Raw genomic sequence first — 25,018 nt, forward strand, 5'->3', positions numbered from 1 at the left:
AAGTTGAGGGGACAGTAAAGGCCAGCTTAGTCACTGAATGTAAACTAGGAAATGCTGTCTCCTTAAAGGCAGGTAGAAGTTTCTCTCTTTTTCAGGCTTTTTGGGGACGATCCTTATTTTGAAGAGTATCACCCATGTTCCCCATTGTGTATCCTACTTGCCAGTTCTTAGATCACCACTGTGTGCCAGTGACATATGGAAATACTTCACTTACATTTGCTTCTTTGGTTTGTTTGGACCCAGCGTTATTAAATATAGAGATCTAATCTGAAATATGAATCATCCTGATGGTCAAAATAAAATGTGTATTTAACTTTGGATAGCCTAAGGATGGAGGTTTTCCATTTTCATCTGGAAGTTTGGTAGCATATGTATACAGCGGATCTTTTTTTGGAATTTTCAGACAGTGATATATGAAAGCTGATTCTCAGTGTTTGATCACTTTTTCATCTTATCGTCTCTGACATGCTTTGGGTGTCATTTTGTGCTTCAGAAGAATCAAGCACTGAGGTAGGCATGAGCTTGACTTCAAGAACTAATGAAAGGTATACCTTAAATCAAAGCCCATGATAGTTTACTAAGTTTAAAAATATGGGTCCTAGCCAGGCAGGCATGGCTCAGTGGTTGAGTGTCGACCCATGAACTAAGAGGTCACCAGTTCCATTCCAGGTCAGGGCACATGCCCGGGTTGCAGGCTCAATCCCTGGTGGGGGGTGTGCAGGAGGCAGCTCATCGATGATGAGAGCTCTCTCATCAATGTTTCTATCTCTCTATCTCTCTTTTTTCCTCCCTTTCTAAAAACAAACAAACAAACAAACAAAGCAACCACAATAAAATAGGTCTTGGTTACCTGATCAAACAGGCCCCAACACCTTGCTTAAAACAATATATGGGGCCTAATTGCACATTTTCTCATATTTTCTGATAATGTCACTTTTACCCATTCCGCTCATGAGGGCTCTGTATGCTCTGCTTCCCCCCCCCCCAGTGTTTGCATGTAACGACACCTTTGCCACTTAAGACTGAGGTGCTGTCAGTCCCATAAGGTGTCTGCGCCTGCTCCAACTTTTCACAACATCCTGCAGAAATCGATAGGAAGCTGCCTGCTTGTAAATAAATCTGCAACTAAGATGTAATGAATTTTAAATGAGAAATGATTTCTTTTAAGTGTGACTGAGGACTATGCATTCGTAGTGAAATGAGAGAAGGACAGTACAAATTCGCCTTTGAGCTCTAGTTCTTGGCTTTGCCTTCTGGTTTCTATGATCTTGGAATTTACAACTATGAATTCTGTGCATTTTTTTCTCACCCCAGGTCATATAGACAAGAAATACCTGGTAGAGTGAACATAGTCTATTTTTGAGGGCATTGCTTAAAGGTCGAAAGATAAATTTAGTGATTAAAAAATGGCTTGGGATAGTTGACGAGTCTGATGGCTGGTGTATCTCCATCTAGACAAGTCTTAATTAGAGTAATTTTATTCTTGTGTTTCTATAGTAATCTTTCTAGAAGTAAAAAATCCCAGCCTACTCTTTAATTAGGGCATCAAATGTTACTGGTTATTTTCACAGCTTAGTGAGTAGTGCTTAACATTTACATCCTTCCATAAAGAAGACAGGAGAGAATTTTAACATCTCGAGAGCAGTGATCATTTTATGAGTCCGTGTCCCTGCTGTCCTCTTTAGCCACCCACAGAAGAGCTACAGCGCATCCCATCCCAAGCACCATGGGACATATGCCCCATCATCCACTTTTTCTCCCACACCACAACAGTCATTAAAGCAATTCAGTTCTGTAATATTAACACATCTAGCTGCCACCTCCTCTACTCCTTCAATTCCTCCTCTTATTTTGCGAAGCCTAAAATATTATCATACTCTTCTTATTGAGCTTTTTTACCTTCTATCCCTCCCAACTCCAATCAACCCTGCTATTCATCTTCCTAGAGTACAATTTATTTCATTTCCCTATTGAAAAACATTCAATAGCTTTCTGTCATCCAACACATAAAGTGTTGTATGACATTCAAATCCTCTGTCATCTGGTCCCAGCATACTATTTCAACAGTGTACCTGTCATTGTCTTCAATTAAACCACTAATAAAGAGCTGCCCACTGCAATTCCCAACCGAGGCAATCCCTCTGAGCATCATCGTTTTGTGCAGGGTCTAAAATGGTAGCTGTCCTTTAAATTCTGTATTAAAGCAATAACCTTTGACACCTCCTCTGATACCTTAGAGCAGCTAGATGGTATCTTCCCCTGCCCACCAACACCTGTAAAATTTTAGCTGCCATTTCCTTGGTAACACTAGCATTTGGTATTGTTGCTAAAAATATTTTATTTTTCTTCATAAAGTATTACTCCCTGAAGGAAGGACAATGTCAGATCCATTTATTTTTTGTTGTTGTTGTTAAGATTCAGCGAAGTATGAGACAGTGTCTTTGAGATAGGCGGTCTTTAATAACTTTGAGCCATACTTGGATGAAGTTTGGCTAAACAAGGAAGTAGTATGTATAGAGAATATGAATATTCTGTTGGTTATAGGCAAGTCTCCCTATAATTGCCAATTTTACTTAAATGCTAACCCTAACTTATAATTATTTATTTTTGTGAGCATTCCTTATATATTCAAGTTTAATTCAATATTAAACCAAATATATTGCTTTTCTTTACATCACTCTCAAACCCTAAAACCTTAGTCTCCAGAACAATTTTAAAACTTAGATTCAATTTCCAGCATAAACCACAGGAACTGCAACACATTTCAAAAATGGCAATGCATAATTCTAAAACATTCTAGTAACATTCAGGATTGCACTATCCCCAATTATATCTGTTTATGTGGATGCTGGAAATACTTGATCATTTCCAGAGTAGAGATCCTTTCACATAACCAGAGCATTGACTTCCATCATTCAAAAGCTTTGTAATCTATAATAATAAAAGGGTAATATGCTAATTAGACCAGATGTCTTCTGGATGTCATTCCGGATGTCCTTCCTGACGAAGCCAGGGCCGGAGAGAAGCCAGCCAGGGTCCCAGGTGCCTGCAGGCAGCCAGAGGGAAGCCAGCCCAGATCCCAGGTGCCAGAGGGAAGCCAGTGCCAGCAGCCTGGGTCCTGGGTGCCGGTGGGAAGCCGGTGCTAGCAGCCAGGGGAAGGAAGGCCTACTCTTGCACAAATTTTTGTGCATCAGGCCTCTAGCATATAAATAATGAAAGTTACATTCCAGATAGAAAGAAAGTGTGTTATACAAGGATACTCATGTTCCCAGTCATTCAAAAAAAAGAAAAGAAAAAGTCAGTTCCTCGTGGCTGTGAAAGAATATGTAAATATGAAGCTGATGATTTATACTGTCAATGGTGCAACAGTACTGAATCATCTCTAAAATATAGTAAGCTCCAGTTAAGTGTAGACCTGCAGTTGCTGGCCTCTTTATTACCTGATTCATCGTGTTACACACACTTGGGAGGGAAAATGAGCTCATCCATCAGCTGATAATGTTTGCCCGTGCTGTTTTCTTCTGAGCCGATGACTTTCAGTAGTGAAAATACATGAATAGCTTTGTAAGCATCTCTGGGATAAAGATTTGGCCATTTCTCTATGATTCACAGGCAAACAGTCTTTCACTCGAAGCACCTAACCTTTCTGCTAGACCAATCTGACCAATCACGAATGCAGAGGGACATACGTTCCAGGTCTCCAACGCTATTTGAAGTCAGAAGCTCTTGTTGAGGAATCCCCTCGGTTCTATGTGTAGAACATGCAGTGCTTTGCTATGGAATAGCTCCCTTTAGAAGGGTGCTCCTTGTTTTAAAATATATTTTTATTGATTTCAGAGAGGAAGGGAGAGGGGGAGAGAGATAGAAACATCAACGATGGGAGAGAATCATCAATTGGCTGCCTCCTGCACTGCTCCTACAGGGGATCGAGCCCGCAACTCACAACTCTGGCATGTGCCCTGACCAAGAATTGGACCTTGACCTCGTGGTTCATAGGTTGACGCTCAACCTCTGAGCCATACTGGCTGGGCAGAAGGGTGCTCCTTTTGAATTAAAGTAGGTGCACGCCTTTCATTGGGAATACCACCATTTTGCTATATCTGAAAAAGAAAGTGTTTCTTATGGAAAGGAAAACTCTGAGAAAATATAGCTAACATTGGCTCTCTTCAATTCAGAAAAAGTCCCCAGTAGAGTGTAACCCCCTGGTAAGAATCTTCTACAGTCTTCCCGGGCCCCTCCCTGCCTCTTCTTGCCTTCTACTCCTTTTCTTATAAACAATTAACTCTCTTAGATTAATGTTTCCACTGTATTATTTTTATGCTATTCCTTATGTCTTCACCTCTGCTCAAGAAGCAAGGTCCATATTAAGTACCTGGGCATTCCAGGTGCCCTGAAAACTTTCCCTAAACTCATATGCAACCCCTGTCCTGCAAGAACCTGAGCCTCTTTCCAACTAATTTTCCACATTGATTTCCACCTACCACTCATCTCTCAAATGGGTGCTTCAGCTTTCGTTTATCCCCATTATGTCTGCCTTCTCTCTATGTGCAGAACCTGCTCCCCTATTTAGACTGTAAGCCAACACTTACCCCCTTGGGACCTCAGTGTTGGGTTGAGGGAGGCCCTCAATGAATATGCAAGATTATCATGATAGGGTTGTAAGGTCAATTTTTCTTGCAGGAAATGCAAGTTGAAATAATCATTTGCTATAGCATTTAATGTTAGGCCCTAATGTGTAGGTGTGTGTGGTGGTGGAAAGGGAGTGGGAGGATGGAAAAAAAATATTAGTCTCCAATCCAATTGAAAATATATAAATCAGCCCAGCCCGAATGGCACCATGGTTGACTGTCGAACTATGAATCAGGAAGAAGGCACATTTTGATTCATAATCAGGGCACATGCCCAGGTTGTGGCTCGGTCCCCAGATCCCCAGTGTGGGGGTATGTGTAGAAGGCAAGATGATCAATGATTCTCTCTCATCATTGATGTTTCATCTCTCTCTCCTTCTCCCTTCCTCTTAAATGTTTACACAGGGCCTAGACATTAATAACAATTCAATATATGCTGTATCAAACAATGTAGGTTGACATTTTTACTCTCTTGCTGCCTTCCAATAGAGCTGGAAAACACAAAACATTTTGCAGCCCATACCATTTTAGAAAAGTATTCTGGAGGTGTCTGGGAAACTTTTATTTCCTCTGTCTTCTAGTCTTGAACATAGAAGAGAAGTAGCTGGGAAAGTTCTCCTGTCATTCTGCTTAGACAGGCCAAGAGAATCACAAAGAAAGGAATCAGTGCCAGCATGCATTGAAGCAATTGCTGGTGGTATTTCATCTCACTTGCAATCAAAAGACCATCTATCTGATAGAGGCCACAGCCACTATTATTACCTATTTTTATAGAAACTTTATTCTCCTGTGGATGAACTAATGAGCCATATACAGAACAAAGAATGGTTAATAAATTGATGCTTCCTGGCTACATTATTCACATGAGGTCCTGCCTTGAGTAAGTGTATCTATTGTACATGAAGATAATTTACCTTTCATAAATTTGTTTGAATACCAGAAAATGGGGTCTTTAAAAATTTAAATGTGGGAAAATGAATTATCAAGCTGGAAGACATGATTTTGTAGGATTTGTTTAGATGCATCACTAACTGGTATCATTGAGCATTAACTTTGTGCTAGGTAAGCAGTGAGCCAGATATTTTTGAACACCATCATATTTGATCATTTCAACTATGCTATGTGGTCAGTCCTACAAACTTCTGTACCAAAGAGGAATGTGCCTGGAAAAGTTAAGTGTTTTTTTCAAGATCAAACAGACAGCTATAGAGGTGGGGATCAAACGACTTTGCCCACTTTTAAGTCTGTAATCTGAAACATTCTTTTATATTCTCTCATAACACAGTCTAATCCAGAGACTTAAAAATACACAAAAATTACTACTTATAATTTTAAATCCATTTTGTTTGGTATTATTATCCCAAAAATAACATATTTCAAAAGTGCCTTTTAGTCATTCAGTCAATACTTATTTAGTGACTACTCTGTGCAGATGCTAGGCCCTAGGAATGTAACACTAGACAAAATATTCCCTGGTTTCTGCCTGCAACAAAGTTAATCCTATATAATAAAAGAGAAACATGCAAATTAACCATCCCTCTGCTACGTTCAAGCCATACCCTCTAGCCAATCAGGAGCGAGTATGCAAATCAACCCAACTAAGATGGCAGTGGCCATGGAGCTGGAGCAAGCAAGAGGCTTGGGTTGCCCCCGGCGATGGAAGAAACTAAGTTTTCTGCTTGCTCTGGCCTGCCCTCAGCTCCGCTCAAGGCTACAAAATTTTAATTATAGAAGATAAATAAATCCCAGGAAAAAAAATTAGAGGCTGGGAGCTTGGGTCATCAGGGGGTGTGGCCAGCCTGAAAAGGGCCATCAGCCCCTCACCCAGGCTGACCAGGCACCCCAGCATGACTCCCCCATGCTGAAGGGGCTGTGGGCAGCCTAAAAACAGCCTTCAGCCCCTCATCCAGGCTGGCCACACCCCCATGGGGTGAGGGTCCCTGCGGGGGGCTTGGCCAGCCTAAAAACAGCCATCAGCCCCTCACCCAGGCTGGCCAGGCACCACAGTGGGGACCCCAACCCTGATCCTGGACACCCTTCAGGGCAAACCAGCTGGCCCCCACCCATGCATCAGGCCTCTATCCTATATAATAAAAGGGTAATATGCAAATTGACCCTAACAGCAGAGCGACTGGAAATCACTGGTCACTATGACACACACTGACCAGACACTTAATGCATGAGCTACCCCCTGGTGGTCAGTGCGCTCCCACAGGGGGAGCTCTGCTCAGCCACAAGCCAGGCTGATGGCTGCCAGTACAGCGCTAAAGATGTCCAACTGCAGCTTAGGCCTGCTACCTGCTGGTAAGTGGACATCACCCAAGGGCTCCCAGGCTGTCAGAGGGATGTCTGACTGCCAGCTTAGGCCTGATCCCCCGGGGAGCGGACTTAAGCCAGCAGGTGGACATCCCCCGAGGGGTCCCAGACTGTGAGAGGGCACAGGCCAGGTTGAGGGACCTCCCCAAGTGTACACATTTTTGTGCACCGGGCCTCTAGTGTTAAAATAAACAATAACTATTAACATAAGTCTTATGTGAGAAATCAGAGGTCACATCACCCATTTTGTGGCGTTAGAGAAGGCACTGAATTATCTAATCTGAGATCTGAAAATGAATGGTAACAAGGAAACCTAAGGGGAAAAATCAAGATTCTTCTTGTTAAAGAGAATAACCTGTGACATTTAGGGAAAAAGCGTGCGTATAAATTAGATTTAGGAGTCAAATGGTAGTGAGACATGAGAACTTTAATAATTATTTATTTATGTACCTTTTTAACTAAAAGAAATAAGAGTTATTAAAAGGAGCTTTCTGTGCCAGAATAACATGCTCAGGTTTGCGTTTGAGAAAGGTCACTTGGGCTTATGGTGCAGTGAATAAATTAGAGACACTTGCCGGAAAGCAGGGAGAGTTTCCGCTCATTTGAATATCTGTCTCAGGTTGGCAGTCCAGAGGCATTTGCAATATCCTGAGACATGGTGGTGAAGCCCTGAGTTGGACGTGGACAAAGCATTCTGTAAATGCTGGTATCAGTGGATGCCCTCGTGTTCCTGGATCTCAGGCCAGCAGGGTGTGAAGACTAAGCAGCCATTCCCTCTGCTCCTAGAAGTGATGAGTTTTAGGGAGTTTGAGTGCAAGGAGGTGTTTGATGAGAAGACTGAGAATATCAGTTGTGTAATATGAGTTTCATTGTGTGGAATGTAAGGATAAGGGGGGCAAAAGAGAGAGAAGAGAGAGACCCAGTAGAGGACGGGTCAACTTACAACTAAAAATAAAACTGCAGTGTTAAGAGAGCTAGGCTAAGGGAGTATTGGCATATTACAGGGATTTAGAAATTTGCCTGTGACCTTGGGAAATCCCTGCTGAAATGTTTTATAATAATTTAAGGTTGGGGGGGGTCATCAATAGTTTCTTCTTGGATGAAAGATACATGTCTCCTGGGATTTAACTATGGCTTCCTCTGTAGGTCCCACAGTGGCAGCTGTGTGAGGCCTTGGCATCCTCATGCAATGCCGAGCAAGACTAATGGGTGCAGGGAAGACAAAAATGAAAGCAGAAAGAGAGGAGTTATAAACACAGCTCCTGCCTGCAGGGAGTTTACAACCAAATCGGAAAGACTGCGGATGCTTTGTTCTGAATAATTATGTATCGCCTTTAAAGGTGTTATAAACATTTTTCCCTCTTGTCTGATTTTGTTGATTAGCTGCATTTTTTTTTCTTTTTAGTCCATGGCCTGGGAAAGAATACTATATGTTCTAAAGCAGGCCAATAATCTCGCTCTGTCTGAGGGGCAGCAGAAGACAAGATATCTTGGTCCCTGAATTGATTGAGGTTGCAACAGCTTTGCAAATGGAAGCAACCAATAAATGCATGGATTGATGGGACACAAATTGTTTCTCTCTCTCTCTCTCTCTCTCTCTCTCTCTCTCTCTCTCAATAAGTAAAAAATAAAAAATAAAAAAGACAAATATGCTGTATTGAGGGACTGCTACTTTTGGAAGAATATCCTATATATCAAAGCCACAGACTAAATATAAAAGGACCAAATTTTAAAAGGGCCATCAGGAATAACTTTGTCCAAAACCTTTCTTTTGGAAATAAAAAATTTCATGAATAGAAAAATTTAGTGTGTATCTGATATCTTATTATTAGCAGATCTATGTTTCTGATATACAAGCCAGAGCTCTTTCCACATGAACTATTTTTCTAAGAAAAAGCATGCATCCATTTATTTCATTCTTCCCAAAACATTTTTAAATAGCAGAAGCTTTATTTCAACACCCTAACAAAGTTTTTAAACAATTTATTTTACAGAGGGACCTTAATTTTTATTTATTTTATTTTATTTCTTTATTGATTAAGGTATTACATATGTGTCCTTACCCCCCATTGCCCCCCATGTCCCCTCCCCGCTCATGCCCTCATCCCCCTAGTGTCTGTGTCCATTGGTTATGCTTATATGCATGCATACAAGTCCTTTAGTTGATCTCTCCCCCTTCCCTCCACCCTCTCCTGCCTTCCCTCTGAGGTTTGTGGGACCTTAATTTTTAAACCTCTGGTTACCAGACTATGACAACTGAAATGGAAGTACCTAAGAGTCACTGGTAAAAGTGCTGATTCAAAAGCAAGTACAGACAAGACTATCAATTCCCAATTCCATATGAATTTATACATTGTTTCATGAAGACATTGTTTCATGATAAGACTTTTCCTTCTGTGCTATTTTCAATTTAAATATATATTTACTAGTTAGATATTAGTTACCCACACTTCTTTAAAAATATAAATGGATTTCAAAGGGCCACCTCTCAAGGTTAAACCTAGTTCACATACAGTGAAGCACATGAGAGGTTACTGTGTCCAATGGAATAAGAAGAAAAACAACTAATTTTATGTGTTATGCCCATTAGTACAATAAAAACTCTTTAAAAATATCCTGTCGATTTTTTATAGACTTTTATTGCAGAAGAAATATTATAGTATGTTAGAGTTAAGCCACCCATCTGCACAGCTTAAAATAATAGTTGGGCATGCCTTATTGCTTCTGCCTATGAATAATTACTTGAAGGTATCCTTGAAAGAGTCCAACAGAATATGAAAGCTATAGCAACACCAATGTACACATATAATCATCTTCATTCTTTCCCCTCTAGGCCTCCAAAAAACTATGAATAAAACCATGACACAAGGTTGACAACATAAAAGGGAATCTATGAAAACACTGAATAGAAAGTTAAGTAAAAAAGAGAGGATGAAAAACACACGTACAGCCCGGCCATATGGCTCAGAGGTTGAGTGTCAACATGTGAACCAGGAGATCACGGTTTGATTCCCGGTCAGGACACATGCGGGCTGTGGGCTCAGTCCCCAGTGTGGGGAGTGCAGGAAGCAGCTTGTAAGTGATTCTCATCATTGATGTTTCTATCTCTCCCTCTCCCTTCCTTTCTGAAATCAATAAAAATATAATTTAAAGAAAAACAAACACAGATACAGACATAGAGGGAAACTTCATAGAAATACTGAAAGAGAAAGCCAGAAAGAAAGCATTCATTTATTTACTCATTCATTTATCAAATATTTATTCAATAAGTAAAATATGATAGGTACTACTAGTAAACAATAATGGCTTCTCAGGAGTGAAAAGATATAGCCTCTACCCCAAATAATATATAATTAAAATATAAAATCAGAGCTTAGCAGAAAGAAAAATCCTTGTCTTCTGGAGAAATCAGGTTCATGGAGAGATGACACATGGGCACTTGAATGATGAAGATGTATATGTAGGTAGACAGAGGAAACTTGAGGTTTAAAAGTCTTTAAAAACTAATAGTAGGATTAAACAAGGAAGAAAAATTGTTTGGGTAGCATATTCCATTTATTTGTTTAGGAATATATGCCAAGCATGGAATCAGAATGCGGAGGGGTCCTAAGCAGTGGAGAGTTCACACCAGTTTTTCAGCACAGAAGTGACACAATCAGACTTCCTTTGTAAGAACTGAGAACCAGGTATGGGGCAGGCAACATGGAGACTAGGGAAGTGGGTTTTGTAATAGTCCAGAGTACAGTTATTGGAGATGTCCATGCAGTATTGGTGATGAGCATGGAGAGAAGGCAAAGATTTGGACAGGAGACTGCACTACTTCTCAAGTGTTATTGGCTATCACCTTACCCTTTGTATGTCACTATGCATGGGTGCTGATAGAACATTTGGCGTGAGTTACACTTCACTGCCTCAGCATGAAGACCCTCACTAAGGACCTCTCCTGAGAGTTGGCCGACCTCAGTGAAAAAACCTTCACTGACATCCCTCTCCCAAACACTAGCTTTTTCTTAGCCTTGCCTATTCCTCCTATAAAAGAAAAATCCTTTCTGCCTGACATTTGCAGACCTATGGTCTGAATATTCTCCTTGTTGCTATAGTCTCCCTTCTCCTGTTGTAATAATCCTTCCCAATAAAGTCTCTACCTACCTTGTTTTTACTTTATAGCTTAGTGATTCTTATTTGTTCAGGTTTCATATTGCTCTTTTTTTTCTTTCTCCTAGATCCTCTGTGTACTACATATATTATACTTCTGAAATGTGGACTTGCTTTAAGGAACATATTGCCTTTAATATCTATTTAAGATAACAACATTTTAAAGTAGTATGTCTATGTCAAACATTTTAAAGTAGTATGTCTATGTCACACAGTGTAAATGACATCATACAGGTGAAGCACACAGGACAGGGTCTGGCACAGAGCCTGAAACCGAGGTATGTGGCCTTGAATGGAATCAAACCCACGACCCTTCAGTCCATGGGAAATTCAAGAAGAAAACAATAAATTGAAAAAGGAGAAATGAGAGAAAGGAAATGGGGAGGAGACAAGGAAGAATAAAAGAATAAAATGGGAGTGAGTGGGGGCAAAGGGTGATGCAGAAATGACTTTGAAAATGATTTTGAAGGAAAGAACCAGAAACAAGTTAACCTTATCTTCACTTTGCCCATAACCCACAATGGCTCTTACCAATACAGTTCCCATGGGTATCACTTTAGTATGATGCAGAATGAAAAGAGCAGTTGGTGACATTTCCTTTTAGATAGCAAATACATAATTTTCACACAATAATAGCTGAATATAAAACTGAAAGTAAGAAAAATTCACACTCCCACAAGACATAATTTGAAAATATTCAAATTATACACAATTTTAATTAGTAACATAATCATTAGCATGTCCTTACTTCAATGTTCATTTTTGTCTTTGCCAATGTTGACCTTTACCTGAGGCATGTGTTCCTGAAAAGCAGGAAAAATCTAGAACCCCCCCAACATTTTTGTGGCTAATCACAAAGGACTGTTCTGCTCTCATATATCTGGTTATCAGAATCACCTCTACTCTGCTTCAATTACTTTTATAAAACTCACAAATAATACCCACCTCTATATTCCCTCATGACTGCAATAAAACTGGTGATGACTCTTTTATCTGCCTCTATAAAACCAGGTTCCATTGACAAAAATTCTCCTATTAATAAAAATTCTGCTACTGCAATAACCTAAATACAATCACCTCCTTAATTTGGGGGTAAATTATATCTTCTACACTCTCTCTTTACCAAGCAGTTTCTGGAACTTCTTATCATGCCCTATTATAGTATATTGCACTGTTTCACACTTCATAGCGGTTCCTTTCCTCAAGTGGCAGTTTGTAGCATTTATTTTGTTTTAAGCATTTTACATCAATGTAGTATACACTTTCACTTGTCTTTTCCCCCCAGTAGAATCTGAGCTTCCTGTTTAAGAAACCGATGCTACTTTGTCTCTTTGAAAACTATCATAAAACCAAAACATAGGTGTGTTTTTAATATTTTGTGAATAAATGAGTGCATATATATATGAATAAATGCAAGAGAATACTCTATGTAGTTGACATGAAACATTTGGCAATAAGACATGCAGTATCTATAGGTGTTTTTAGTTCTCCTTTGGGGATATTGGTTAACTGCCCAAGAACTTGTTATCACAGACAGATAAAAGAATTCTCATGTGCTCCATAGTTACATTAGATAATAATTATAGTTGCCTTCTCAACTCTTAACTAAATTGGTAGAAACTCCTAACTAAATTGGTAGAAAATAGTAGAAACATCCGGAAATCGCAATCCCATCCTCATGCATCAGTTATCTATTGCTGAATAATGACCTAAAACATACCTTAATGGCTCAAAATAATACTATTTTTTCAACTCAGGCATCTATGGGTCTGTTTGGCACTTCTATTCAGTCAGCTGTGAGTCCCCCCAACACCTCTGCTAACTTTGGCACGGCTTGGCAAGGCAGTTCAGGCTTCTGCTGGGAGTCATTCATGTGCCTGTTAATTGGCTGGCTGCCATTCTAGTGTGACTGGCTTGACTAGGTCACCTGTCTTGCATCCTCCAGTAGGCTAGTTTTGTCTTGTATTTATAGCATGGCAAAAGTGCAAGAGGGAAACCAGAAGCACATAGATATCCTGGAGCCTAGACTTGGAAATGACATTCAACTGCATACTATTGGCCAGATTAAGTAAGTCATGAAGGCAGCCCAGAGGCAAGGCTGGGAAAACAGAACCATCTTTTAATGAAAAGAGCTACAAACTTACATTAAACAGGGTGTGCACCCAGGGAGGAGTGAAGCATTGGAAATATATCTGCAATCAGTCTATCACACATCATTTGTCGAAATCTGAACAATTTTGCTCTCTCCTGGGATAAGTAAGTAAAAGCCAATCCTAGAGAAACACTTTAACCCAGAAGATATTTAAGACCGCAACGGAGACACTAAAAAAGAAAAAGAAAATGAACCCTAACTTTTTTGATTTCCTACTGTGTATGAGTTTCAGTGTGTACTCAGCACATTTGACTTATTAGGTTATAAGATTCTCAGTATAAAGATCCACCCCAAGAAGATATTATTTCCCCCTTATTTTTCAAACAAAACAAAAAAAACTGAAGTAAAAGAAATTTAACTATATTTCTCAATGTCACAATCCAAATAAGTGGCTGAGCCATGATTCTGATCCGGTTCCAAAACTCATGTTCTTTACTTGACCACAACTGCTGCTCTTGCTTGCTCCTCTGTCTTTTTGGTTTGCTTAATTCCCCCAAAGTACAATAAGCCTTAGAAGACAGAGACCTTGCATCCCTTTTCAAACATCCATTACTTCTAGCAGAACGATGCTATTGGTTTGCAAGTATGAATATATTCAAATGTCTTATTATTAAAAGAAAAAAGTCTCAATTAGATTTGGAATAAATAAATAGAAAAGTCTGTTTCAATGGTACTAAGAAAAATAATGAAATATTCTTGGAATCAACAAGGACACAGTGATAATAATTCTCTCCCCCTCATGATTATAGTTCCAAAGCCCATTAACTCCCCTACAATTTCCATGAATAAAAATCAAAGACAGTTACCGGGGAGGTTTGGGAGGGATGGAGGCTTTCACTTTAGTCCCATACTGAATAATTCTGTAATAAGATAGTGAATAAAAAATAAGTTTTCATCAAGTTAGCCTATCCACCAAGGACAGATCTTTTCAACGTGGTCCCCAGGAGGGTGAGGTAGCTGTAGGGAATCTCTTCAGCTGCTGCTTTTTCCTGCTTTTGTTCAGGAGGCAGAAACAAATCTTCCCAAAATGAACCCTTTAAATATGAAATGATCACCAGAGGCCAATTGAAATAACAGACAATTGAAACACATTATGCATTCTTTCCTTAAATAAGAGACTTAAATTATAAATCCTTCAAGACTAGAAAGTATGAAACAAATTGAAATGCAATCAAGTGTCAGAATTAATGACATCTCCAAGTTATTTCTTATAGAATCTCTTGAAATGCATGAAGGATTGGGGAACTCAGTAATCTTAATCAAAGTTTCCTCAAGTTTTGTTTAAAAGAAAACGTGAACCTTGAGATCAGCTTCTCGGTCTCTACCTGAAAATATCAGTCTTTTTTTGTTTGTTTGTTTCTTTGCTTTTCTTCCACCCACTTCACTTCTTTTTAACTAGCATTTGATTGATCAAGAGGCAGCCTGGGCAGCATGACCTTTTTCAAATCATCAAGTCAGTTCTATCTTCCTTGGTTATTATTATTATGTGAAGTTCACTAGAATGGGTAATTCTATGGAGTTTCATGCTGGAAATTGTACCAAGTTGATAATGTTGGAAGTAAAGTCACTTCCAAGAGCTGATTCCTGCTGCTGGTGAATTTGATGTGAATGGATATCCACATGATTTGTTTGGCTGGCATTTTGTTTTATTAGATCAGCCTGTGAGTGACTAAAATGATTTGGTTCAGCAAAGGGTGAGGGTCTGTGATAGGACCTACTGACCAACACTGTGTATTTGTGTCCAATGTCCTATTCAGCAGGAATCAATTTTTCCCTAACACATACAGATACTGGAGAAGTAAACTAATATCCCTGACACTTAAAAAAATCATCAGAGCTAATGAATGGCATAAGGTGCTGATATCTTCCTGATCAAATAAAATTTAATGTGTCTCTTATGAAATTTTGACTAGAACAGTACATAGACTGAGACAAAAGAACTTTAAATATGCAGACGTCAAAAGCTTTGTGGAACAAAATAAGTAGTTATAAAAGGAACAAAACCACCTACATTCAGAGTCTAAAAATCACTGCCATTACTTTAATGACAAAAAAAGAAAACTATAAAAAATAATTTATTAAAAAAAAAAACCTAGAGAAAGAGAGCATTCATCTTCTGAAATTTCAGGGGAATTAAATGAACTCCTCTCTTTGGGAAGGCCTGAGATATACCATGTGTTTTGTTTTTACTTATTACAAAGTAAAGACCCTTTGATCCCTATGCTACTTCAGAGGAATCTAATTATCTAAAAATATTAGGAAGAGATAAAAGAAAAATGCCATATTAAAAAAAAGGAGAGTTTAATTTAGAGCTGGAAACAAAGAATGTTGACTTCAAGGTCTAGACTCAAGGGAATTTCTGTATTTCCATTGGAATATTAGGCAAAAGTTCTTTTGAGATAAAAGCTCTGACTCTGTATGAACTAGTGTCATGTCATTTTATGTGTAAATCCACCAAATTAATGTCATCATAAAGCTGTATAACCTCAAATAAATTGCATAAATAAACAACATTGCTCAGAAATGCACTTCCTTACACATAAACAAGTTCAAGTCCTAAGGTTGAAAAAAATCTTTTATTTTCCATGTTATAAAAATTTAGATGACATTTTTTTCTAAATCATATTATAAGAAATGTCTGGGTGTCTCTGTCTGGTTTGCAATCATATATTAAACTATCTTAACTCTCTTGTATGCATTGTCTAGACTAGATTATGAGTTCCCAAAGGACTGAGACACTATCATTAAAAGTTGAAATACTAGGTCCTTCTGCAAATATTTAAAGGAAAGAACCATTCTTCATTGCAAAATAAGCAAAAGTCCCATTGGAATCAACAAGGACAAAATGATTGGCCATCATAGCCTAGCTGAGTTAATGCATTAAATTAATTATCACACCATAGCTAATTTTTAAATTAAACTTTTAATTTTAGAATAGTTTTAGATTTACAGAAAAGTTGTGAAGATAGTACACAGAGTTTGTCTATATTTCACATTTAGATTCTCCCATTGTCAATGTCTTTAGTTTGTATGGGGCATGTATGACAATTAGGGAATCAATTTTGTCACATTATTCAATAAAATCCATACTTTGCTCAGATTTCTCTAGTTTTATCTAAGTTTTTTTTCTGTTCCAAGATTCCACCCATGATACTATAGTACACTTAGTCATGGTATCTCTTAGGCTCCTTTTGGAAGTGGCAATTTCACAGACTTTCCTTGTTTTTGATAATCTTGACAGTTATGACGAGTGCTGGTCAGGCATATTGTAGAATGTACCCGATTCAAATTTGTTTAATGTGTTCCCCATGATTATACTGGGGTTTATGGTTTGGGGGACTAAAACCACAGAGGTAAAGTACAATACTCATCATATCAAGGGTACATATGTATCATGTGATTTATCACTGCTGACATTAACCTTGATCACCTGGCTTAGGTAGTACATAACTGTTTCTAACTTTTTTATGTCCTTCAAGAGCCATTCTATAAATATAACTATTAATGTGTTTATATACATATGTGTGTTTAAAAAATACAGGGTGGGACAAAAGTAGGTTTGCAGTTGTGCATACAGGAGACAATAATTTATTCTTGTATTATTATTTACTAGTGGCCCGGTGCATGAAATTTGTGCATGTGGGGGGGAGGGGTGTCCCTCAGCCTGGCCTGGACCCTCTCCACTCTGGGACCCTCGGGGGATGTCCGACTGCCAATCGGACCTAAGCCGGCAGTCAGACGTCCCTCTCACAATGCAGGACCACTGGCTCCTAACTACTCGCCTTCCTGCCTGCCTGATCACCCCTAACCACTCTGCCTTCTGGCCTTCTCGCCCCCCAACAGCTCCCTCTGCCAGCCTGATCACCCCCAACTGCCCCCCACCCCCTCTGGCCTGCTTGCCCCCAACTGCCCCCCCACCAGCCTGCTTGCCCCCAACTTCCCCCCCCATGACAGCCTCCTCGCCCCCAACTGCCCCCTCTGCTGGCCTATTTGCCCCCAACTGCCCCTCCCCCCGCTGGCCTGATCACCCCAACTGCCCTCTTCTCCTGGCCTGATTGCCCCTAACTGCCTCTGCCTCAGCCCCACCACCATGGCTTTGTCTGGAAGGACACCCAGAAGGTGTCCCTGTCTAATTAGCATATTACCCTTTTATTAGTATAGATTGTATTCTTTTCCATATGAACAACTGTAAACCTACTTTTGCCATGTACATATACCATATATATGTATATATATATGAATATACATATATGTTTATCTGTGTATATGTATTTTACTTAATACACAATGGAGACCTGCTATAGACCAGTGGTCGGCAAACTGTGGCTTGTGAGCCACATGCGGCTCTTTGGCCCCTTGAGTGCGGCCAAGAAGTTTCAATCGCACTGTATGTGCGTGCCCGCACTTGGTATTTTGTGGAAGAGCCACACTTAAGGGGCCGCAGTTTGCCGACCACTGCTATAGACTCATATACTGAGAGGGGACTTGTCATTCTCAATAGTATTTCATTATATAAATGGACTAATTTTTTAAACTATCACCTATTGAAGAATATATACTTTCTTTTGACTTTTTTACTTTTGCAAACAATGCTGCAATGAGTATCTTTGTATATATTGAGCTCAAAGCACAGAAAAATCTGTAAGACGAATTCTGCAAAATACAATCCTGGGACAGGTATATGCATCTTCAATTTGATGGATGTGACAATATTAAAGTCCCTGAAGTTGTAACAATTTGCATTGTGTGCCTGTTTCTTCATACATTTGCCAACACAGTATATTATCAGATTTTTTTTTACCTTTTTTAAGCTGATAGGTAAAAATAAAATATTTTATCACAGTTTAAATTGGCTGTTCTTGTGAATGAAGGCAAGTCTCTTTTCATATCTTTGAAAGACATCTGTTTTTCCTTTCCTAAGAAATGTCTTGGTCTTTTGCCCAGTTTTCTGTTGAATTGCTGATAATTTCTTATTAACTGGACATAGAAAATAAGCACATTATGGTATAATTTGCAAACATTTCTTAATGTGTCAACATCTTACATTTTAAGGTCTGTTTTTAAGCATTACACTGATTTTTTAGTTATTTGATTTTTAAAAGATTTTTAAAATATTCATTGCATTTTGATCTTTCAGTGTTCTTTCTTAGAATTTTATTAATTTATGTTTTAGAGTTAAAACTTCAATTTGACCAAAATTTATTTTGGAATATATACATACATGTATATATGTTATATGACATATGTATATGTATATTACATATATATATTAAATAGAGGGTGAAATCTTTCAAGACTGATAAAGCAGTCATAAATCTCTTCTATCATTTTGTGTTAAGCTATTTACCTTGTGTTTTTTAATTTGTGTTTTTCAACTTGTGAGCTGAAAAGAATGTTGTGGATGGAATTTCTGAGCTTTTGCTTGTGAGTACACTAGGTACAATGGTCTTTTCTTGTTGGGTATCTAAATTCAAGGGTGAAATTATAGCACAAAAATGTCCAGAATCGACCACTACTTTCACTGAAAATGCAGTTAGTTTACTCTTTTAATCAGAGAGATATTACTACTTGAGTAGTTCTTTTTATACTTAAAAATGCACAAAATAACTTCTAAATAACAAAACTTAAAAATTATTTGCATGAAATTGGAACCATTTCTTTATACTTCTGTTGATTAAATATTCTGATGGAAACAATTGATTAACTGTAAAGGTAAGACAGATGAACACATAGACTAGGTTATGTGATTCTTCACAAAACATCCTGTGCTGTGTGCATCATAGTAAGAAGCCATTCATTTTGGCTTTATATAAATATTCCAATGGCCAATACTTTGTTCTTTCTTTTTTTAAGGAGCCCAATTATTCTTGAATAACAGCTGTGCAAGCTGTGAAGTAAGTGAATTAATCTTTTGCGCTTTTGGTACAAGTTCAAGATCTTACAATCAGCATGAAATATATACAGTTCTCTGCTCATTGCTGTAACATCCATGAGCTCTGGTCCATTTTAAGCAATGTTGAAAATGTGGTTAAGGCCCAAATTGGCTTTATGTCTTTTTTCTTTCAGCATCTATGTAAAATGAGCCCCCTATTTAGCAGATATCTTCTTGTATTCTGTGTTTTAGCTCAAGGAAAATAAAGGGCTTATCTATCATTAGAACTTGGGGTATGCAGGGTAGATAAAAGGCCAACTGGCTCCAATTTTACCACATGCATCATTAAAATATTTGCCAACTACAGAGACTTTTCCAGCAATTGCCTACTACTGGTTCGCATACTGATCTGATATGCTAGCAATGTTCAAGGTTGGGGCTGCCAAAGCCTTCCAAGGATTACATCACCAGCCACTGAAGAGCAGCCACCTCCCTTATGAGACACAGACCACTGTACTTTAGTGGGGCAGAGCAAGAATATGGAATAGGTATGTTTTTCAGGCTGAGAGTGCAGGAAACTAACTCAAGTTTACAATAAATGTAGGCAATAAAATGCAATTGTTAGGATTCTGGGAGAAATCGTTTTATATATTTTACGGTGTTGTTTTCTAGATCTTAAAAGGACCCTTTAAAAAAATCAATGTTTAATCAGCTTAAGAATGAGGACAGCATTCAGCTTTTACATAAGAATGGGTGTAGGGAGTAAAGAGAAACTGAGAGAGGAAGAAATGAGACTGGGAATTTTATCTCATATATTCATTTGTTCCAACAGGATTTGTTAATCTCCCCCCTGCAGTGTAATAAACTTTTCCTGATACCACACAGAGGCAATAAGAACTATCCAGATGATCCTTCTTAGCTTTTAAGCTAGTTGATAATAGGTGTGTATGTTCCCCCTAACACCCCCCAAAAAGAAAACAAAAAAAAACCCCATAAAACTTTAAGAGCACTAGTCATGGAAGAGTTTTATTATTCCCACCACAACAAGCACACTTAAAAAATGTTTGTTCTTTGTGTGATTTTTTTAAATCAGCATTAGTACCTGCCTTGAACTTGGAGAGCACAATTCTTCAATGTTCTCCTGCATTAAGTATATTTCAATTTGGGCTTTGAGTAGATTTTTGAATGTCTGGCTCTTTTCTCACTGCAAAGTTGAAAGAAAGAAAGAAAAAAGAAAAAAGAAAGAAAGAAAGAAAGAAGAAAGAAAGAAAGAGAGAGAGAGAGAGAGAGAGAGAGAGAGAGAGGAAGGAAGGAAGGAAGGAAGGAAGGAAGGAAGGAAGGAAGGAAGGAAGGAAGGAAGGTAGGAAGGAAGAAGGGAGGGAGGAAGAAAGACCTCTTTATAAGACTATCATAGGTGTAAAGTAGTTAATATACTTTAAGATAGGGTGGTAGGAAGTACAACTTGACACCTATGGTCTCTCAGCTGAGGGAGGTATTCTCATCATCATCCGAGAATTTTATCCAGAGGCACATTCTCTGTTTGTGTTTGATGACCTTCACCCAAAATATGACAGTTAATTTTTGAGATGACTTTTCAACTATCCCAGCTTATCCTGAGATACTAATTGCTTCAATAGAGGCCATGAAATTGTATTTGTCTGAGGTACATTTTCCCCGTTTTCTAAGTGGTTCACATAATAATAGGTACTAGTGTTCTATAATATAGTCTGTGGAAAGGTATGTTTTGGACTATCTAGTTATGCAATAAGTTTGTATGTTTAAGGGTTATTTCTCAAAGATGTTTACATTTGATTGTCGGAGATAAATTTTGACATCAAAAAGAAATCTGGCCCAGCCTATGTGACTCAGTTGGTTGAGCATCATCCTGTGCACCAAGAAGTCACTGGTTTCGTTCCTGTCTCCAATAGGGGGCATGTTGTTTCTCTCTCCCTCTTTCTCTCTCTCTAAAATCAATAAATATATATATTTTTTAAAACAAGAAGTTTGATCTTTAATTTCTACCTCATTCCTCAGTGGTCTATCACAGGCATGCTCCCCAAGTTTCCAAGGAGAAATGAAGGTGAGAGCATTGTGATCATTGGCTAAAGAGAATAAGTAATGTTCTTCATAACATAATTTTGCAAAGCTCACCATCATGACGATACATCTTCCAAGTACAAAATGACAATTCATTTAAATGGTAGTTTTGGGACATACAAGTTCCTTATAGTCCTCAGTTTTTGAAGTGTGGTTTCCTTAATTATCCTATATAATAAAAGGCTAATATGCAAATAGACCGAACAACTGAACAACTAGTCGCTATGATGTGTGCTGACCACCAGGGGGTGTTGTGGAACATGGCGGGCGTGGCCATGGCAGGGCGCATCCCTGTCATTGGAGCAAGCCTCTGGTGGTTACTGAAAATTCTTTGCTCCCATGTGCCTTTGGTCCTTCCTGGTGCACGCACCCACTGCCAGCGCCGGCCCCACTCACACCCGCAGCCGGTGCTGGAGCCACTGCTCACACCCACTGCCAGTGCCCAGCTCCAGACCTGATCACTTGGAGCCATCAGTGGGTGTGAGTTGCAGCTGCTGGCCTGATCACTCCTGAAGGCTTCTCCACCTCCCCCTGCTCCTGAGAGGCGATTGGGGTAGCAGCAGCCGCTCACACCTGCTGATGGTGCTGGCCCCGCTCACATCCCAATTGCTCTGCACTGGCAGTGGGTGCAATCGGGGTGGGTGCTGTCAGTGTGTGGGAGCTGTGGCGGCAGGAGTGGGGATGTTGGCAGACAGGGGGCTGGGGGCCGTGGCGGGAGGGGCCAGGCAAGGGTGTGGAGGATGGGCCGAGATCCACCCCTGTGCCTACCACAGCCTTGTGGCCCACAGTTCCTTTCAAGGTGCACGAATTTGTGTACTGGGCCCCTAGTTACAATTATAATGACCCAAATAAATAAATTTTCAATCTGAATGTTACTTTCTTTTGATCTGACCCATTTCTTGTTTAACGTCATATTTTACTACTTGTCTTTTAAAATCGTGTTCCTATTTCTTATGAAATAATATATGTTGGGTTCTTACAACAACATTGATTTTGAACATTAATGAAGCTCTGCCAGTTACAGCACTTATGCTGTGTAACATTCTTTATCATTTGTTTATCATTCTTTATCTTTTCATCATAAAGGGCAAAATATCCCTATAATTACTACCATTTTAAAATCTTCTTTGTTTTTCCTGCTGAATTCTCAGAAGAAAATGATTCTATGCAAATGCTATACCTTTGTGGATCATCTCACCTCATGTACTGTTCATCTTCCTCAAAACATCAGTCTCCTTTTAATCATAAATAGAATAAAATAAAAATAAAGTTATCCTGGTTATTGAGTAAGGCTGCATCAAGACAGAAGAGATCCAAATAGGCAACATCTGTGTTCATGAAACAGTCAGTTGTCCTGCTCATCGTTGCTGTCTTTACTCTTCTGTGTCTCGGAAGCCCAACAATTAATTTTGAAGAGATGTTGAAATTTCATATTATTGTGGTTTCATTGTCCATTCGTCTTTCCGTTCTTTCTGTCTAGGGATCATTGTGCATTCTCCCTTTCATCGTCCTCCACAGTGACCCACGACCAAATGACTAATTATGTTTTAGTGAGCTGGTTCCTGCATTTCTGGAGCCACTAAATACTCCCTTTAAATAGAGGGCTCTTGCCCCATTTTTATCTTCACTGTGCTGATGTAGGAGCTTTCTAAGTGTATCTTATGAATACTTTACCATCCTCAGGAGTAAGCCAAATTTCTGTAATGCTTCATATGTCATCTGCTTCTTTGTCACACACATGGCTCCAATTTTAGTACTTTATTTCCAGTTGGCCCAACAATTTAGTTTATTTTTCCCTGATTGTATCAATTTATTTTAAGTCTCCTATTTCTGTGTTTGGATTTCTACCCCTGTCATTCCCACACCCTTTGGTTTGTAATTTTGTTTTTCTATCAAAATATTTGATCTGATTCCTCCTGTTCTTTTTATCCTCATCTGTGTTTCATCTTAATATTTCTTTTTTTTTATATCCCTACAAAGTGTTTTCAGTGCCCCATAAACATCCACTGGCTGCTTTTGAACTAGCCATTTTGAAGCAGTCTTTCAGGTTTTCACATCACAGTAACTCCTTGTAAAAATTCATAGCCCTTGCCATGTAGGCTTAGACTGGGGAGCAGGTCTCTGGTCAGTTTAAATAAGAGTTAGTCTCCAACAATGGCCACCCTTTTAGTCTGCCATAGGAAACACTAGTCATCCCTACATGGATGTCAGCCTCAGGATGTTCACAAACAGAAAAAGGAGAAAAGTCAGGCAAGAGGGAGAAACTGGAGACTAAGAACTACTTGATCTCTTGCTAGTAATTTTTGGACTTTGTCCTTCAAAATTCTGATGCAGGGCTTCTTTGATCCAGAGTTAAAAAAAATAGTATCATCTAGTCTGACTTCAAAAATAACTCAGTTTAGGTTATGTGTAAAATGGAATAGTGCTATTCTGCTTGCTTGAATATAATTAATCAGAGTAATAGTATTCCTTATCTACTGCCGCTGCTGATAATAATTTTACTTATATATTTCTCATCACATGTAGGTTTTAGGATGGCAACTCTCAACCTATGAACAGAATATAATCAAATTAGAATTATTTATTGTATTCTACTCCCAACTCCATCACTAATTCTTCTCATCTAGAGCACTTAGGGACAGAATCCATTTTCCTATATTTTTAAAGCACTCTGAAATACTTATTTTCCTGTCAAATATATATTGCTAATGTCTTTGTTGTTATATGTACAATAAACTCATAAATTTAAATAATTTGATTTGTAGCATTTGGAACACACATAGCTATAATATATTTCAATGCAATTCAAATTATAAAAAATGCTCAATCTCTCTCTGCCTCTCTCTCTCTCTCTCTCTCTCTCTCTCTCTCTCTCTCTCTCTCCCACCTTCTCTCTCTCTCTCCTGTATAAAGACTAGAAGATAGGAAAGCACAATGATGAGTTTTGACAGAGCTAAATTGTCTAAGTCTCACTTACCATATTAGAAATTTTAGACTTGAGAATTGAAATACTTATAACCACTTAGTTTATGATCTACCACATAAGCATACCTTTACCATTTCAGGAAATTCTTGCCTAGGGATAAAATGATGGAAGTAACTTTATTTTTTTGTTTCAGGAACTTTCTAAAAATGTATTTATCTGAACAACTTGGATTGTCAAGGTAAACGGCACCTTCTCAAAACAATTGGCTTATACAACAACTGTTTATACTTCTAAAACTCACTTTAAAGTACCATAAACTTTGCTTGATTCCAATCAAGTCCTTGTGTTCTACCTTAACTACTCCCAAGTTGATAAGTATCCTGTCTTTGATCTCCCACTTTTGAGTTGCTACTGAGATTGTCAAAGTAGTGACCTCCTTCACTGCTATAGGCAAAATTTTGCTTTATTAAGAAATTAATTTGGTGGGTTTTCTTCTAGGAGTTGGCATTCAATAGAATTTATCTTTAATTGCTTATAATTTTTTATTTTGTTTTAAATTTGCGGTTTCATGATATTTGAATCATGAATAGTATAAGTATGACAGTCGGAGAATAATAAACCAAAATAGAGAAGAGAGACAGAAAAATCAAGACAAAGCCTATTGAAAGCATCTAGGCAAAAGCCAATAAATTGAACTGAAGTAGTGGCAATGCACATGGAAAGAGGAGATCGGATTAGAGTGGCATGTCTGTGGGAGAATCTGTAGGGCTTTGGGAGGGTTAAGATTTAGAGGTAAAGAAGAAGTGATATCACATGGCTCCAGGATTTTGCATCTGTGAGACTTGGTGAACCAGTGAACTCATGAACTATAA

This window comes from Myotis lucifugus, unplaced genomic scaffold (genome assembly GCF_000147115.1).
Source record: "Myotis lucifugus unplaced genomic scaffold, Myoluc2.0 scaffold_34, whole genome shotgun sequence".
NCBI classification, from domain to species: Eukaryota; Metazoa; Chordata; class Mammalia; order Chiroptera; family Vespertilionidae; genus Myotis; species Myotis lucifugus.